Source organism: Podarcis melisellensis (assembly GCF_964234715.1).
Source record: "Podarcis melisellensis genome assembly, chromosome: 10".
Classification (NCBI taxonomy): Eukaryota; Metazoa; Chordata; class Lepidosauria; order Squamata; family Lacertidae; genus Podarcis; species Podarcis melisellensis.
The window spans coordinates 14,653,458-14,671,872 of record NC_138542.1 but is presented as its reverse complement, the minus strand read 5'-3'; positions in this window follow the sequence as shown (position 1 = coordinate 14,671,872).

Below are 18,415 nucleotides of genomic sequence, written 5' to 3'. Positions count from 1 at the left end.
ATTTCTGGGTTAGTGGAGTCTGTAACCTGAAGCGTATGTAGCCTGAAGCGTATGTAACCTGAGGTACCACTGTATGAGCTATCTGGGGCACATTATAAGATAGCAAAAAGCTTGTATGTATGTGTGTATTTGCAGATAGTTTAATTAGAAAGCTAAGTATATTCATGATTTGCTGTTTCGAAGATGCAGGGGTTTAAAAGAAACCCATAACACACCTATTTAACAAGCATTAGGTAGGCTGTGCTGCATCACAAAAGAACAGAAAAATAACCTATCCTTGCATTCCCTCCCATAGTTATATATATTTTTTAATCTACCTAGCAAATTCTAAACTAAGCCTTTAGACTTTTGTCACTGTTTAATGCAAGTCAGAAAGTGGGACAAGTGAAATCAAAATGCTTTGTGGAGATAAAATGAAATGCAGAAATCAAAACATTCTCAGGTTTTGAACATGAAAGCAGCAATAATAGTTGAGCGAAAGGACTTATGAATAGCAATTCATAAATGGTTGAAGCTGTTGTCTTTTTATGGATATTAGCATTTAACGTTATGAAGACTTCACAGCATGCGAGTCTGGGCCTTACGGTTCTCAATATTTAAATGCCATCCAACAGTTTATGAAACTGTCAGAAAATCGACTTCTCCTGCTGATTTTGGAGATACATTTCTTGTCTCTCTGTTTTTATTTACTGGAGCTGAGAACAAGCATTGCTCTTCTCAACATTTTACTGGGCCTTGAGAAAAGCATAAGTGCTTGAACTAACAGATTTCCCTTTTTTCCTGCTTCTGAACAAAAATGAGTTTCCCTAAGATTGACATAAAATTTACTTTATTAATGATAGAACTCCAGGCCCTCCAATGGAGGTAAATTTATCTCTTACAAATTGAAGAAAAATGCTAGCAAACTATCATGGGCATAAAAGTGTATATTTAAAATTGTTTTTTCCTGTGAAACTCATGGAAAGCGTGTTCTTCTTGAAATGAGAGCACATTTTGCGGTTGGTTTCTGCCAAGCCATCCCTCTGTTGCCAGCAGTGGCGTAGCGTGGGTTGTCAGCACCCGGGCCAGGCAAGTAATTTGCGCCCCCTAACCCGTGGATTTGCGCCCCCTAACCCTAACTCCCAGATGTTGCGCCCGGTGCGGCCGGGGCCCCCCCTGCACCCCCCACGCTACACCACTGGTTGCCAGGCAGGTAAAAGTGAGCTGGCCTGGGGCAACGATTAGATAGTTGGGTTGCTGGGGCAAATTGCATGTTGCAATTTGGTGGGTGGGACCAGAGGCTTTAAATATTGGGGCACTCAGCTTCTGCTTTCTCTTTCGCTGAGTGCATTGGATTACCCGCCCGCCCTGAGTTCCGGTTGACCTTGCTATGCCTGTCATGGGGTCGTCTGCTTTGAGGCAGGGGCCTAGTAATAATTTTGTCCATTTGGCTGATTGGCTGGTGCCATTTGGTTTTTGCAATTTGTCACAACTTGTAAGGTTGCGGTTAGGCATTGGTTATAAAAATTGGTTGGAGGAGGGGTAAGGATAGCCTGGGCCTGCCCCTCCAATGGTGGTGCGGAAGGGAATTCCGTTAAAGGAATCCTGGGGCTTGCCACGATTTCGTCCAATCCCTGAAATGAGACCAGGGCCAGCAAGCCTTGGGGAGCAGGTTGGGTGAGTGGTGAGGGACTGTCACTCAGCTCAACTGATCCCCAATATTGTTTTCCTTTCACTGGCTTCCGAGGGAGTTCGGAAGTCAGTTCTGTCCCAGGTCAGGGGACAGATAGTCTTAACCAATGCCTAAGCAACCACTCACAGATTATGTATTTTAATAAAGTTGTGGCCAAAATTATGCCAAAAACCTTAAACAAAAATTATGTGTGAATTGTGAATTATTTTGAGGGGTGGCTTGGGGACCCCGACACGCAAATGTTTTTAAATCTGCAGAGAGTTAGCTTGGCTGAGGAGAGAATCTACAGATCCAGTTCCTCAGGAGGAGAAAGATGCTCTATCTTATCTCCTTCAGTGTTTTTGGTCCTGGTTTTTCAGATCCTGAATGTTGACAGAAGTTAAGCCCATGATTTCACAGAATTACACATCCTCGCAGAACACACAAGGACAGAAAATTGTCCCAAATGCCAGCTAATGCCTCCACTTTCTCCCATCTGAGGTTTGAAGGAAAGAAAATATCTTCTTAACCTATCCTGTTCTTTCCATCAAGAAAAGCACATGCCACACAAAAGTGTCATATTTAACAGCTGAAGGCGAGTGAGCTGTATTCTCTAGAGAAATATTTAATAGAGATCCATTCATTGTATATATGTATTAATGGAAAGGGTTAGGGAAATGACACAGGCAATATTTAATCTCTGTAGGTCAAGGATGAAACACCGGGGTTATTATCTTTTCTCTCTCCTTTTGTTTCATTTAATTGATGGGACGCGTTTTGCGTGAAGAAAATGCAGATAAAAGAGTATTCCGAAACACAGTAATTGCATAATTAATATGTTACTTTGCTGTGATAATGACATACGGGATCTATGCTAAGGAAAAATCTAATTTAAGAGGGGGAAGGGGGAATTCACTCAAGTCCAACATTATTATCTGAATCCATTTATCTCCTTAAAGTACGTTTCTCCCTTTAAAAGTTAAGGGGGGCTTTTTCTGCTGGTGGAAACCAGGGTCACCCTAACTTCAAGACAGGATCACTTCAATACACTCTTTGTGGGGCTTCCCTTGTGACTGATCCAGATACTTCTGAGAGACAATATACAGGCAAGTATGAGAGACTCCCTGGTCCTGAATGGGGTAAAGGATCAGGTGCGCATCCTATGGGTTATTTTGGACTCACAGCTGTCCATAGAGGCACAGGTTAATTCTGTGTCCAGGGTGGCTGTCTACCAGCTCCATCTGGTACACTGGCTGAAACCTTACCTGCCTGCACACAGTCTTTCCAGAGTGGTGCATGCTCTAGTTATCTCCCACTTGGACTACTGCAGTGCACTTTATGTGGGGCTACCTCTGAAGGTGACTTGGAAATGAGAACTAATCCAGAATGCAGCAGCAAGACAGGTGATTGGGAGCAGCCGCTGGAACCATATAACATCAGTTCTAAAGGATCTACACTGGCTCCCAGTACATTTCTTAGCATGCTTCCAAGTGTTGGTGTTGACCTTTAAAGCTCTAAATGGCCTTGGTCTTGTATACCTGAAGGAGAGTCTCTGTTGAATAGTGGGTAGACATGGCAGACGACACAGCGATTTCTCCAAAGCAGCTCTTTATTTTGTAAGCTGGAACAGAAAACTGAACAGCAAACAGCTCAGCCGGCCTGCTTTTATAGGCAGCCAGCTATCAACATTGTAGCAACAAAAACCCAGGGTTTCCCGCCTAAAATAACTGACGTGGACCTGAGTGAAAACTATCTACAGTATCCCCCAGCTGGCCCAGGGTGAGAACTTCAGTACATAACAGTCTCCACCCCCATTGTTCAGCCCAGACATTGAGATCCAGCACCAAGAGCCATCTGGTGGTTCCCTCAGTGTGAGAAGTGAAGTTACGGAGAACCAGGCAGAGGGCCTTCTTGGTGGTGGCACCCACCCTGTGGAACGTCCTCCCTTCAGAGGTCAAACAGATAACAACTATTTGACTTTTAGAAGACACCTGAAGGCAGCCTGTTCAGGGAAGTTTTTAATGGTTGATGTTTTATTGTGTTTTTAATATTTTGTTGGGAGCCACCCAGAGTTGCCAGGGCAACCTAGTCAGATGGGCTACATATCATCATCATCATCATCATCACCACCACCACCATGCAGCACGATTCCTGACATGAGTGTGAGTCCATCGGCATATTACTCCAGTACTCCAAGATTTGCACTGCCTGGAAATTTGTTACCAAGCCAAGGTCAAGATATGACTATTGATATATAAATCCCTAAACAGCCTGGGACCAGCTTACTTAATGGATCGCCTTAACCCCTTACATGCCTATTCGATCACTTCATTCTGTGGAACTTGCGCTTTTATAAGTGCAGCACAATGCTTAGACTCTGCCAGAAGCGTTCATAAATGCCCTGTACACAGCCTCTACTATCACCAGACATTTGGACTGATCTTCATATTTTGAGTATTTTCCTCCAGCAGAGTTCTTTTGTCAAACTTGCTTTTGAAATGGCAAACGGTTAAGCTGCATAAAGAGCTTTTCTGTGAAATAGTTTGTTTTTTAAGCAGAACACAAGCTGTCTGACAGTTATATTATACAACATGCTTATCCGCTCCCCGTTGTAATTGTTTTGGTATTTCGTTATATGTTGAGGAAACAAATGGTCCGTACAAAGGCAGCATTATCACTATTGACTAGATTTTGTTAAGGACTGTGTCTCTTCTGATAAATTCTGAAAGTCGCTCTGGAATTAGTTAGATCGATAATATGCATTCACAGCAGAACAACCCCTTGATGACATATTTCAAAGATGGTATTGTAATGTAATTGAAACTTGTAAACTATAATATAATTTTGATTTATTTTTACAATGCTGTAAGAAGCTCACCCCAACGTCCTTAGTTTTCAGATACTGCAACTTTGGCATGCTTATCTTATTGATAGAAGGCAGATTAGCTTGTTTGTGTGCCTCTGTTTTATTTCTGCTTGGACACAATTCGGCCAGAAATAACAATTTATATCGCATGGAAATCACTGCTGGATCCCACTAATTACCTGGACTACCACCTTTGTGGGACCAGCACCTCAATTTTAGTTTGTTTTACAATGTTCTTGTGCTACTGTGGAGATTGTTTCATGGGTTCTAGACAATCTAGTTCCCATTCCTTGTTATCCTTGTTCCTTCTTTTTTGATCATTGCATCTTTCCTTCTTTTTTTGCATATCAACTGCCAATAACATCATAGCCTAGATTTTGATTTTTTTAAAAAAAAAATACAATACACATATTACTTAAAATATATGCTGCTTAGTATAATACACCAGGGCAGAAGTAATAAATTGCCCAATATAATCAACCATTTCAGATGGTTTCAGATCTATTAAATCTTAAATACCTGCTTGCTTATCAAATCTGCCCATGATAATCTGCTTTCCTGTAGGTAAATTAAACTCTGGAATATGTATTATTAGCGTCTCAACAACTACTTCTGTTCATTGGTAGACCTGCAAAATAAAATGAGGGTATCCTGTGGAGAAATGGGGGTGGCAGGATGATTAAAAAATAATAATCCCAGTAGACTCCAGACAAAGCAACAGGGATTGAAAGGCTCAGTGTGAAGTGTTTGTCTTATTCCTGGGAGTACGGTTCAATCCACAAAAAAAACATCTAAGTGAAATAGCTTGATTTCCTCAGCAATCAATCAAACGAGTGCAACACTACATATAATTTATAACAATTTGTCTCTTTTCAAAAGAGAGCGCCAAGATGAAAATAGCATACAGATCAAATTATTCCTCACTTGAAAGGGCTTAGGATCTTTAAATTAGAATAGAACTATTGGCAAGAAACAGCAATTTATTGTAATGCATTAGGTCTTATCACAACGAGACTCCCCCCCCCCACACCACCCGAACTTTCATTAGAGCATTCTCCCTGATCATTACTTTCAGTGACCAGTCCTGTTTGTTCCCACAATAACATTCCTGGGTTGTTCCCTTGTTACCATTCAACAAACTGTTTATTCATTAAATGTAAAAAACAACAAAAAACACAACCAGCAACCCTCAAAAGAATCTTCAAATAAATGTGTAATCAGACAAAACTCGAAAGGTGGTTTGAGAGAGATAAGACGAGAAACCTTGGTGGGGGAACAGAAATCCCACAGTCATTGAACTCTTACACAGCTCAAATTCTCTCTTGTTAAAAAAAATATATGAGTTAGCTTCATTGACATTCAGTTGAGCTACATTAGACCATTTGTTTACTCATAACGAACTGTGGGGAATACCAAAAAGGCATCCATTTAAATCCAAGTTAAAACAAAGCTGAGATTTTTCAAGTCTGGAGTGAAGTTTATATCTCAGTGTAAACATTTCAGAGGTAAAACAAGCATTTTCAACCTCCTTCAACCAGATGCCCTCCAATTGTTTTGGACTACAATGTCCATTGGACATCCCTGACCATTGGCCATGCTTGGTGGTCTCCGCACCCCAATCTACACCAACTTGGTATGTTTCAAAGTCTTGCAGAATTCATGTTACAAAGTAAAACTGGACCTTGTCTTGATTTCTCAATGGTTAAAGGACAGAACCTGGAGATACCTCCTGACCTCGGTGATGGAGCTGGGGAGAAAAGCAATGCAACACATGAAAACAACATATATCTCTTTATTGGCGGTGCAGTGTATGTTCAAGAATACAGCATATTTCATTGATCTCTCCTGACACAATTAGCATCACCTAACTATTGTGGGGGGAAATGCAAATTGAAATGACTGCATATGGGCACAAGATACAGGACATACAGTGGTACCTCGGGTTAAGTACTTAATTCGTTCTGGAGGTCCATTCTTAACCTGAAACTGTTCTTAACCTGAAGCAACACTTTAGCTAATGGGGCCTCCTGCTGCTGCCACGCCGCCGGAGCACGATTTCTGTTCTCATCCTGAAGCAAAGTTCTTAACCTGAAGCACTATTTCTGGGTTAGCGGATTCTGTAACCTGAAGTGTACGTAACCTGAGGTACTACTGTAATATACAATTTGAGGACTGGCAAAAACTGTGGAAAATAGATTTAAAAATTATAGACTGTTCTCTTTTGAAAGAAAATTACATGAAAATGATGTATAGATGGCATATAACACCAGTACAGATAGCAAAAATGTATACAACTTGGTCAAACACATGTTGGAAATGTAAAGAAAAAGAAGGGAATTTTTATCATATGTGGTGGGAATGTAGAGAAGTTAAAAAAACTTGGGAAATGATATATAATGAATTGGGAAAAAAAATGTTTACATTGACATTTGTAAAAAAAAACCAGAAGCATTTTTGTTAGGGATTATAGGACAAGACTTGCCAAGAAAAGTAAATAACTTATTTATGTATGCTACAACAGAGGCAAGAGTCTTGTTAGCACAACGATGGAAGAATGAGGAAGTCCCAGCGAAAGACCGGGGCAAGAAAAATTGATGAGCTATGCGGAACTGGCCAAATTGACACATAAACTGCGAGAAAAGGACAACTGTGACTTCAAGGAAGAATGGGAACTTTTTACAAACTAAAAAGACAACAAAATGAATTGGACTCTTTGGCAGGATTTGAACAAACATTCGCAAACTTATTAGCTGAACATGTGCTAGATAAAGTAAGGATATGTACAATTTTACAACATGCAGAAAACAATATATGTTAAGAAATCAGGGAGGGGAGCTGAGGAAAGTCTTTGGTGTGTGGGGAGGGAGGGTTGGGAGGAAGGGGGGAAACAATGTAACTGATTAAGAGGATTGATAAATTGTTATGTGAAAATTGGTTAATTATTTTTTTAAAAAAAGAAACTACTGCATATGAAACAATAGCAAAGAGATATTGTGAAATGCAAGATAGAAATTCTAATGGATGAGCGTGGGTGGGTGGAATCAGATACAGAAAAATCAAGATCCTCAAAATAAAAATATGAACAAAATTTGTTCTTTCCTATTTATGCAGGTGTTAAACAACACAAACAATCTGTGTCTACTTAACATGCTAAGTGGACAAAACAAAGTAAGGGCTTATATTTATTTTGCTAATGTGTGGTCGAGTACGTTAAATATTCTTACCCTTGTGAGTATTTGAGTGGAGACAGACTGGGGATATACAGCAATGAGTGCTGTTATTATTATTTTCATTCTTCTATTCTTGCCAGAATGCTCCTTTTCAGTTTTTAAGCATGTGGTGCCGGAAATATCAATACAATTTTAATTTTAGAAATGGCAGCGGTTCTTAAGGCACTGCTTTTAATATTAATAGTACCTCTGAAGTACAATATTTCCATCCAAGCATCCCATCCATAGAAGATAGTAGGCAAACAGGAGCCCAGGTCTCTGCTTATATAACTTATAAGAGCAAATGAGTGATTTCAGCAACAAGGAACATAAGGAACACTCGGGTTAACAGAAATGGGAACATATGGTTTTCTTGGCAGGCATTGCTTGATGAAATGCTAAGATAAAGAAATATGCAGGCAAATGTAAGGGGGGGTGATACCTAAAGGCAGTGTGAGCATAATGGCCAAATTTAAGGAAAGGGTCATAAATATGTGTGGATATCGTTGTACTACTAAACATGCATACCTGTTTTTTGTTATGAATCTGATGATGCTATCGGATTTCTAAGAATCTTATTTTTTATTTAAATAAAGTTTGCCCGTTGTGACTGCAGAGAAACATTGATTTTAAAGAGGTACGGTGCAAACCTCTGCAAGTTTGCAGCAAGTCTCGTTGTGCTAAATAGGGGCTGACTCTCTCACAAGTATGTTCAGGCTTGCAGCTGTGATGTCTTCAGATTCCTAGGAGTCAGTGTGTTTTACTCAGATATCTTGGTGGTCTTTAGTACTGAGACTGCCACTTGCTCAGGACACAACCAATAAGCAGGAGCAGATAAGAGGGAAATTGCCACAAAAATGTGGGAGAAAATGAATGTATTCTCACCACACAAAAACTACAAGATCCATTCCGGTCTGGGTTCATGCCCAGTTCTGGTAGAGAACTTATGCCAGAGGTTGCACTGTTGGAATTCTGCCTGGGTCAGAGGAATGTGCCACAACGTAGGCACCGGCAGATATTCCTTGTCGACCTCCCCGCTGTGCCACTCTGCTGATAAGCAGGCGAGGTCTCGGCGATTCTTCCCAGATGTGTGAGAGGAACACACCGTTCTTCCTCTCTCCCCTTTGGTGTCCCCCAGGGAGGGGAAAGAAGCAGACAGAAATCTATTTACATTCTTTATTTCTGTCTCTTACATCAGTACAGAGAAACATGTCTGCACTCAACAGCAGTAAGAATAAACTCCACCCTTGTACTTCCAGTACGGGTCATATGACACACACACTCTGAGCTAACATCCGGTGCTCAGTACAGAATGGACTGCCCCTTTGTTCCCATGGCAACAGTCACAAACATCCTGTTTGGCTTTCCAGCCACCTGCAGCTGACTGAGCTGCTAGAGCCTTTGCTTGCTGCTGCATTGCTGCTTTATGATAACATACTCCCCCTAAAGTATCAATGCGTGCTGCGAGCAAAGCGTCATCCAGAGAAGAAAACAAACAGTTGTTATACGTATAACATTCCTCTCGTCATAACATGGCTCTCGTCATGTCCAGACTAGACTACTGTTAGGTGCTCTGTGTGGGGCTACCTTGAAAGATCGTTCAGAAACTGGTCCAGGACGCAGCTGCAGAGTCCTACTGGGAGTGAGGCAATCTGCGTCTGTAACACCGTTATTATCTCAGTTGCAGTGGCGACTGATTTAAAGAGCTGGTTTGACTTTTAAAGTCCTTAACACTTTGGGTCCAAAATACTTATTGGACAGTCTACACCAGTGTTTTCCAAAACTGGGTCTCCAACTGTTTTGGGCCTATAATTCCCATCACTCCTGCCCACTGGTCTTGCTAATTAGGGATGATGGGAGTTGTAGTCCCAAAACATCTGGAGACCCACGTCTGGGAAACAATGTGCCCACACTTTAAGTACTGCTTTGATTGTTTTCCTGGTGTGCCCACCTCCTTAGTCAGTGAGGTGGGTGTGTATGAGGAAGAAGGCCTTCTCTGTGATGGCCCCACAGCCATGGAATTCCCTTCCATTGGAGCTGCATTGCATTTCTGCATTGCAGACCTTTCATAAGGCCATGCAAATCAATGTCAAGCGGCAATTTGCCACAGTGTGCATAATGCTTTGTAAGCTGGTAAACTGCACCCTGCTTCCCAATTAGGGAGGAAAGCCTTACCATATTTTTGTACCTGTTTAGAAATCTAGGAAGGGACGCGGGTGGTGCTGCGGTCTAAACCACTGAGCCTTGGGCTTGCCAATCAAAAGGTTGGCATTTTGAATCCCCACAATGGGGTGAGCTCCTGTTGCTCAGTTCCAGCTCCTGCCAACCTAGCAGTTCGAAAGCACACCAAAAAGTGCAAGATAAATAGGTACCACTCTGGTGGGAAGGTAAACTGTGTTTCTGTGCACTGCTCTGGTGTCAGTGTTTCATTGCGCTGAAAGGGGTTTAGTCATGCTGGTCACATGACCTGGAAAAACTGTATGCAGAGCAGACAAACACCGGTTCCCTTAGCCTGTAAAGCGAGATGGGCGCTGGAACCCCAGAGTCGTTTGTGACTGGACTTAACTGTCATGGGTTCCTTTACCTAGAAATCTAGGAAAAATATAAAGAGAGGATACTTACTCACCACTTGGCAGGATGTTAATGACAACCAACTTACCAAATGCAAGTATTCATACCATGGAAAGCTACCAGTTAACTGTGTTCCCTTATTACCTGCTACAGGGTTGAGGAACCTGCGGCCTTCTAAGTGCTGCTGGTGTTCATCTTTGATGTTTTCATATGTGCTGTAAGCCGTCCAGATTATCTGGGGAAACCCAGCCATGTGGGCAGGGTATAATCACCACCATCATCATTCATCCATCCTTTCACAGCCAGCATGACCAACAGTCAAGGATGATAATCCAAAAATATATGAAGGACCATGGGTTCCTCACTCTTGACTTGCTACCCATGGTCAAAGATAGCTTCTCCTATATTTGCAATTTTTAAAAAAATCAAAAGTGATTTTTTTAAAATATAAAAATGGACCCTAACTTAAACATAACAATGTGCATATCTAGGTATAAATGGAAAATATGCCTGAATGACACAAGAGAACTCCTTGAAAGTTAGTTTTCTGGAACTGTAGGAAGTGTAGCACTGAAAGCCAGCCTTCCTAGTGAAGGTTAGAGGAAAGTTCATATGTAACTTTGACATTTGGAGAGTGAGAAATCTTAGTATGCAGAGCACATCCATGACATTGCTATGTCTTCTGGGGCAATGAGACATACGGGTGGAAACCTAGAAAAACAAAAATGTCATTGCATTAGTCATTGAATTAATATTGCAGTTGCTTGTCTGCTTGTATTCCTTCTGTTTATTGGTACTAGTCAAACAAGTTGCATGCTTGTGCTTTAATTTCATCACTTTTAAGTTTGTCAACAGCAAGGATGTTTAATTTAGACATTCACATTCATCCACTCCCGTGAAATAGGACATCAAATGGCCACTCAAATAGGGAATGGATACGGAAGCTTTGCATAGTTAGCATGGCAGTGCTCAAATGGTGATTGCAACATGAGCCAAGCAGTTAGGTTTGCTATGGGCACATAGGAAAACTCAAAGAAAAATGGGTTGTAAATGTAATCATAAAATGTAAGAGAGTGGTTGGCTTGCTGGCCACAGGGAATGCCAGATGCAAAACAGCCTTGTCATTTCTTTCTATAAAGAGCAAATGGATGTGGCTCTTACCTTTGTACAATAGATTGCATTCAAGTCAGGGACATACGCCTTCCGGGCTGTTAAGAGTCATAATCACAGTTCATGTGCGCATTCCAGCCAAGAAAAAGCATTCAACGAGGAATGCCTATGAGAGGAGCATTGTCTCAAGGGCCAAACTAAAGGCTGCATTTGCACCCCAATTTATAGATCGGGGAGGGGGAGGGAGAATGAGTTGTGTTACCTTACGGTACTACCAATGTAGCCTAGGCTTTCATCTCAGGCAGTAATTTAAAAGGTGTAATTTTATACATTTCAGCATTTGTTTTCTTTTGTTAATTAGCAGCATAACATGTTTTGTAATTAGATAGCAATTGCTCAAATTGTGTTTCTGTTTTAAACACCTTGCGCAGTTGGTATAACTTTTGCATCCTATTAGACACATTGGAAAATGTGAAGTTACAGTTTGCATTGTTCTGGCTTCGGGCACCGAGAAAAGATCCCATTGGTGTGCGTAAGAAAGATAATTCAGCTCTTCATTTCAGTTCTGCTTAGGGCTGATTCGCACACCCATGTACATGACTTGATTGCTCACAGCCAGCCGAATTGTGTTGAGCTGCATCCATTCAAAAGTTCTATGCTTTCGGAGAAGGTCAAAGTATTTGAAGGACAAGCAACAGCTGACAGTCATAGGAATTATATTCCCCACCCCCCCGACTGGAAATGACAGGTGCATATGGACAGGAAGGGAGAAAGGGAAGACAGGGTTCAGCTTTCCTCACCCACCCCTTTTGAATTCTAACCCCATACCCTGTTATGTGCATGAATTTGGTAGTTATTACATGAATAAAGCAGACATGCAGTGAAACAGACATAGCTGCTGCCATCACACTTAATCACAGACTCCAAACCCTCTGATCTCAGACCCTCCAAGAGCCAGTACCATGGTGTAGTGTTTAAGAGCGGTAGACTCGTAATCTGGTGAACCGGGTTTGTGTCTCTGCTCCTCCACATGCAGCTGCTGGGTGACCTTGGGCTACTCACACTTCTCTGAAGTCTCTCAGCCCCACTCACCTCACAGAGTGTTTGTTGTGGGGGAGGAAGGGAAAGGAGAGTGCTAGCCGCTTTGAGACTCCTTAGGGTGGTGATAAAGTGGGATATCAAATCCAAACTCTTCTTCTTCATGCATGGTCACTATGCCAGGTCCTGAGTTATCTTCCAGTGCTGCTGGTTCAATGGATTATGCTGAGTCTCAGAGCTGAGGCCCAACCTGGTGCTCTGGACAGGACAATCCCAATATCTGCCACTAGTGGTGGTCAGCCCTCCTCATTTTCATCTCACCCTGGCCTTCAACCCTTGCTCAGTTCAGTATATGGCCTCTGGGTTGGGGTTGGCATCTTTACACACAACTGACTCACAAGTTGACTCACAGCTGTCCATGGAGGCACAAGTCAAATCTGTGTCCAGGACAGCTGTTTACCAGCTCCATCTGGCACGCAGGCTGAGACCCTACCTGCCCGCAGACTGTCTCGCCAGAGTGGTGCATGCTCTAGTTATCTCCTGCTTGGACTACTGCAATGTGCTCTACGTGGGGCTACCTTTGAAGGTGACCCGGAAACTGCAATTAATCCAGAATGCGGAAGCTAGACTGGTGACTGGGAGTGGCTGCTGGGAGAGATCTGCATTGGCTCCCAGTACGTTTCCAAGCACAATTCAAAGTGTTGGTGCTGACCTTTAAAGCCCTAAACGGCCTTGGTCCTGTATACCTGAAGGAGCATCTCCACCCCCATCGTTCAGTCCGGACACTGAGATCCAGCACTGATGGCCTTCTGGCAGTTTCCTCATTGTGAGATGTGAGGTTACAGGGAACCAGACAGAGGGCCTTCTCGGTAATGATGCCCACTCTATGGAATACCCTCCCTTCAGATGTGAAGGAAATAAGCAGCTATCCTATCTTTAAAAGACATCTGCAGGCAGCCCTGTTCAGGGAAGTTTTTAATATTTAATGCTGTACTGTTTTTAACACTTGATTGGGAGCCGCCCAGCCTTTGGGGGACAATGGGCACATTTGGAATTTTGAGGAAGTTTCATGGGCACAAGTCACAAAATGGCTGCTGTAGGGGTTTGCCATAACATAAAATGGCTGCCATGGGAGCATGTACTTGGGACCAAAGCAATACAAACAAAAATTGGGTAGGAAGAACAAGCAGCCTCTTGTGCAATGTAAAATTTTTGAGGGGATATTTATTGAGGTGACCTTTCATGGATGCCAAAGGAGGTACTGGTGGGCACACTGGCACCCATGGGTGCCATGTTAATGACCCATGCTTTAGTTTCTTCACGTTAGATGAAACAGATGTATTTTTACAACTTTCACTTAGATTTCCTTACCGTTTTGGATTCACTTTCCGGCTACTGATATAAAAACAAAGCTTTCACATGCTCTTTTACATCTAATAGCATCAGAACAAAATATGCTTTCTCAATGCAATCGGCCTTATCTTTTTCATACCTGATTGCTGAAACACCTGTATGCTTTTGATCAGCATAAAAAATAATCACACATAGGGACAGCCTTTTGAGAATTTCACCGACCTGCAAAGAAAATATGAGGCCAGTCTGCTGCACAGAAGTCCTGGCAGCTATTGATCGAGTAAGAACGAGCTTCATGCCTTGATCTTGCAGCTGCATCACTGCGCTTGAACTCTACTGCCAACTGTGTGCTGTTGCAACAGGTCAGGCTAAATTCAGGGAGCTGAAATGCTGAACAAGCAGCATATTTTAAAACAGAAAATCTGAATCCACCCTTGAGCTGTTAAGCTGATTAAAGAATATAGTGCTAATAACCTCCTACTCTTTGGAAGGCTCTCTTCCCAAGCCACTGTTGCAACAGTCTCTTAACACTAGGAAGGAAAATGAGATTTCTGCAGCTGCATATTGACTGAGGATCAGAGCTCTCTAATAGAGTCAAACACTGTGCCGTGAACTCGAGGCCGCGCTTCGGACTCAACTGTCAGCTGAGCAGATTAACTTCTGCTCTTCTGTTGCCTTAACTGTGAAACAACTGCAATATCGTACAGTGAAGATGAGTGCATATTTGAAAGCTCTCGGAAAGGAATCTTGCGACGAGACATGTGAGAGAGATCAGAGCCAAAGAGAGATAAACCGAGTTGCAAATGAACACTTATCATACAGTCACTTGATAACTCAACTTGGCTTTCAACGATAATAGGGGTGAGGCACAATGACAAAAAGAAATCTTTATGCATAGGCTGAAAAATTCATCCGTTCTTTGGAACTGCGCTTCACTCATGTTTTTTTTTCCATTGGACTATTTCTGTGGCTCGTTCAAGTTGCTTTCCAGTGCAAACTCTTTAGTATGTCCTTTCTCAACCTTGGGTCTCTAGATGTTGCTAGACTACAACTCCCATCATCCTTGACTACTGGTCCTGTTAGCTATGGATGATGGGGGTTGTAGTCCAACAACATATGGTGCCCCCAGGTTCGCAAAGGCGACTCAGTCCTTGGAGTTGGCATCTATGCTATCAAGCAGCACAGTAGCATAGACAGAGTCTTCATCCCAGCAGTAGTCAATCATTTCATGTGATATGATGTGTTTATGGATATGAACCCAACCAGCACTTATTTAGTAGATGTTCTGAGCAGATAATTTGAGTATACAGCTCTGTGTTGTTTTGTACACCTGGAAATCCAACGAGAGGCAGGGTCCCTGTCTGTGCATACAAAGCCTTAGGTGTGTACACTTGTGATTTCATTTTTTTTAAAAAAATCCAGATCTTCTTCTGTACAGATTAAGACGGGGCCAGTGTGGTGTAGTGGTTAAGAGTGGTGGACTCATAATCTGGTGAACCGGGTTCGCTTCCCCGCTCCTCCACATGCAGCTGCTGGGTGACCTTGGGCCAGTCACACTTCTCTGAAGTCTCTCAGCCCCACTCACCTCACAGAGTGTTTGTTGTGGGGGAGGAAGGGAAAGGAGATTGTTAGCCGCTTTGAGACTCCTTAGGGTGTTGATAAAGTGGGATATCAAATCCAAACTACTACTACTACTACTACTACTACTACTCTTCTTCTTCTTCTTCTTCTTCTTCTTCTTCTTCTTCTCCTCCTCCTCCTCCTCCTCCTCCTCCTCCAGGTATGCATATCAATGTCTGTGTCAAGCAATTTATGAGAGCTAACAGCAAACCATAGCTAGCATTTCTGGCTGGCCATTTCCTTCAGAGTTAACTCTTTTCCAGAAATTAATATAAAGGGACGAAGTTACAAAAACAAAGTTTCCACGGAATGTGTTTTCCAAAGCCGCAAATGTTTTAAACATGCTAGCTGATTCATTAAGACCGTCTGTCACATTTTTTCTCAACCATTCAACCAAACTAGGAAGCAAGCTGTTCTTCGGATATTTTGCCAATAATATTATTTGGTTGAAAGTTTTACAAAGAGTTCTATTTCTTCATTGAGACGTTTTAAAGAGTGAGAGCGTTATAATGGTTTTCAGGATGTGGCAACTTGCAAGCTTATTGCATGAAGGTATCCCCCCCCCCCAATACCAATCTGTCACATAAAAACCGAAGGGCAAGAACTAATCATGTTGATTTCTTTTAACCTTTAAAAATGGTTCTGTGAACATAATATTGACCTCAGGTGGACAAAAGTCACTTCGCGAAACCTGAGCAGCTACAGAAAAACAGAGGCCTTGACAAGAGCTCAGTTTAATTAAGGTTACTAAGCCGGTTAACATTAGCACTAACAAAAAGAAGAAGAAACGGCAACAAATACTTTCGATGTACTGTTCAGGTTTGGAACCTGGTAAACCTGGACAACCTGTGGCTTCCAGATGTTGTAGGACTTCAACATTCCTGACCTTTGGCCATATTGGCTGAGGCTGATGGGGGAACTGGAATCCAACAACATCTAGTGAGGTAAACATCTCCACACTATGAAGCATAGCTTGCACAACGTTCAACTTGGCAGCAGACCCAACATCAACATGTGGATTCTTGGACTGGGTGGGCACCTTTAAGAAATTCTTATATTCTTGCTGCTTAGCACTGAAGGACGTACTGGTCTGATGCAGAAATGTGTGAGTATAAGAGTATATATTTAAAGTTGATGAATAAATGAGTAAATTAAGTTAATTTGGATATGCAGAAAATATTAAAAATCAATTTAAGGAACTGCAGAAAGAGGAAGAAGGAAGTCAAGTTTTGAAATGTTGAAATGATTAAAAAAATATTGACATGTATAAAGTTGAAAATCAGAAGAAGAAGAAGAAGAAGAAGAAGAAGAACTGTGTGAGTCATCAGTTTAACCTCCTGCCACTGCCTCTGATGTCGTATCACTCAGAAGTGATGGTTTGCTACTGGCAAAGGGAGCTAGGCATAGTGTACCTCTGAGCATGAAAGGAACATGGAGAGTCAAGGATTTAAAAGTCTTAAAGAGGCTGTGAGGAGGAAGCCTCAATGCTGCTGTGCCTGTGTAAGGATTTGCACCACCAGCAATAAATCAAATCATGTGGGAGGGCACCCCTCTCCTTTCTGTAAAGCAGAAACACTAAGGGGACGCTGAGGAATCAGAAAGAGGAAAGCCAAGGAAGGCGGGAGATGGCTGGCGAGAATGGGGGGAGTGTTGGGTTGAAATAAACGACAGACGAATGACAAGTGTCATATGGGAGGCATCTCTCGAGCATGTCTCAGGGAGTCCCTTTTATTGAATATCACAGCATTGCCACATATGTGCTTGTTGCTGATTGGTTAACACAAATACAATGCGAAGGTTGTATATAGGCATTAATCATCAATAGATTAAAGGTTGGGAAAGGGAACACATAATTGGACAGGTATGAAAACCTCCTTATTAAACTATTACTAGTGATTGATATAGCAAAACTTAAAAGAACATAACTATCGCATTCCGTAGATGTGATCAACCATGCATTAAGAACAGGTCAGGGTACGATGTTTCATGAACTCAATGTGAACTAAACATTCTAGGGTAGGTGGAGAAGGAATGCTTCAGCTTAGAGCGGTTTGCCAGAGTCATGGGCAGAAGCAAAACTTCCCATCAGGGGAGGAGGGAAATTGTTGGAAAACATTTCCTCCCATTCATAAAGTGAGCCTGGGGGGGGGGGGAGAGATAAGAGGGTGGAGTTCTTCAGAAGAAAACACACACCCACAAAATGGTAAAAGGAGAAAATAAATTTGGAGTGGGGAGCTTTGAGAATAAGAATACAACAAGAAACAAATATCGGAGACAGGGTCTAGGACAAAAAGAAAAAGTGGCAAGACTCTAACAGAAGACTGATGGAATACAAAGGCAGTACAAAGAGGCATCAGTTAAAGAACAAACCTTGGGGAGGAGTCTGGTGATGAACGGGGAGTCTGAGCTCTTATACCAACAGTTCCACCCTGCAGAAGGTAAAGGACCCCTGGACGGTTAAGTCCAGTCAAAGGCGACTATGGGGTTGCAGCGCTCATCTCACTTTCAGGCCAAGGGAGCCGGCGTTTGTCCACAGACAGCTTTCCGGGTCATGTGGCCAGCATGACTAAATCGCTTCTGGCGCAGCGGGACACTGTGATGGAAAGCAGAGCACACGGAAACACCGTTTACCTTCCCGCCACAGTGGTGCCTATTTATCTACTTGCACTGGCATGCTTTCGAACTGCTAGGTTGGCAGGAGTTGGGACAGAGCAACAGGAGCTCACCCTGTTGCGGGGATTCAAACCGCTGACCTTCTGAGGCTCAGTGGTTTAGACCACAGTGCCACCCATGTCCCTGCTCTCCACCTTGCATACCCTGTAAGAGTGTAGCAGACCCACCTAGCATACTTTTTGCACTGGGCCCCATGGGCTGTGGAATTTTTTTTATCCCTTCCAGCTGGTGGTGATAGAGGAACCATGCAGTCAAGGAACCGTATTACATTTAGCATACATTCCATGACACGTTCTGATTAATAATGATTTTGGACCTTCTTAT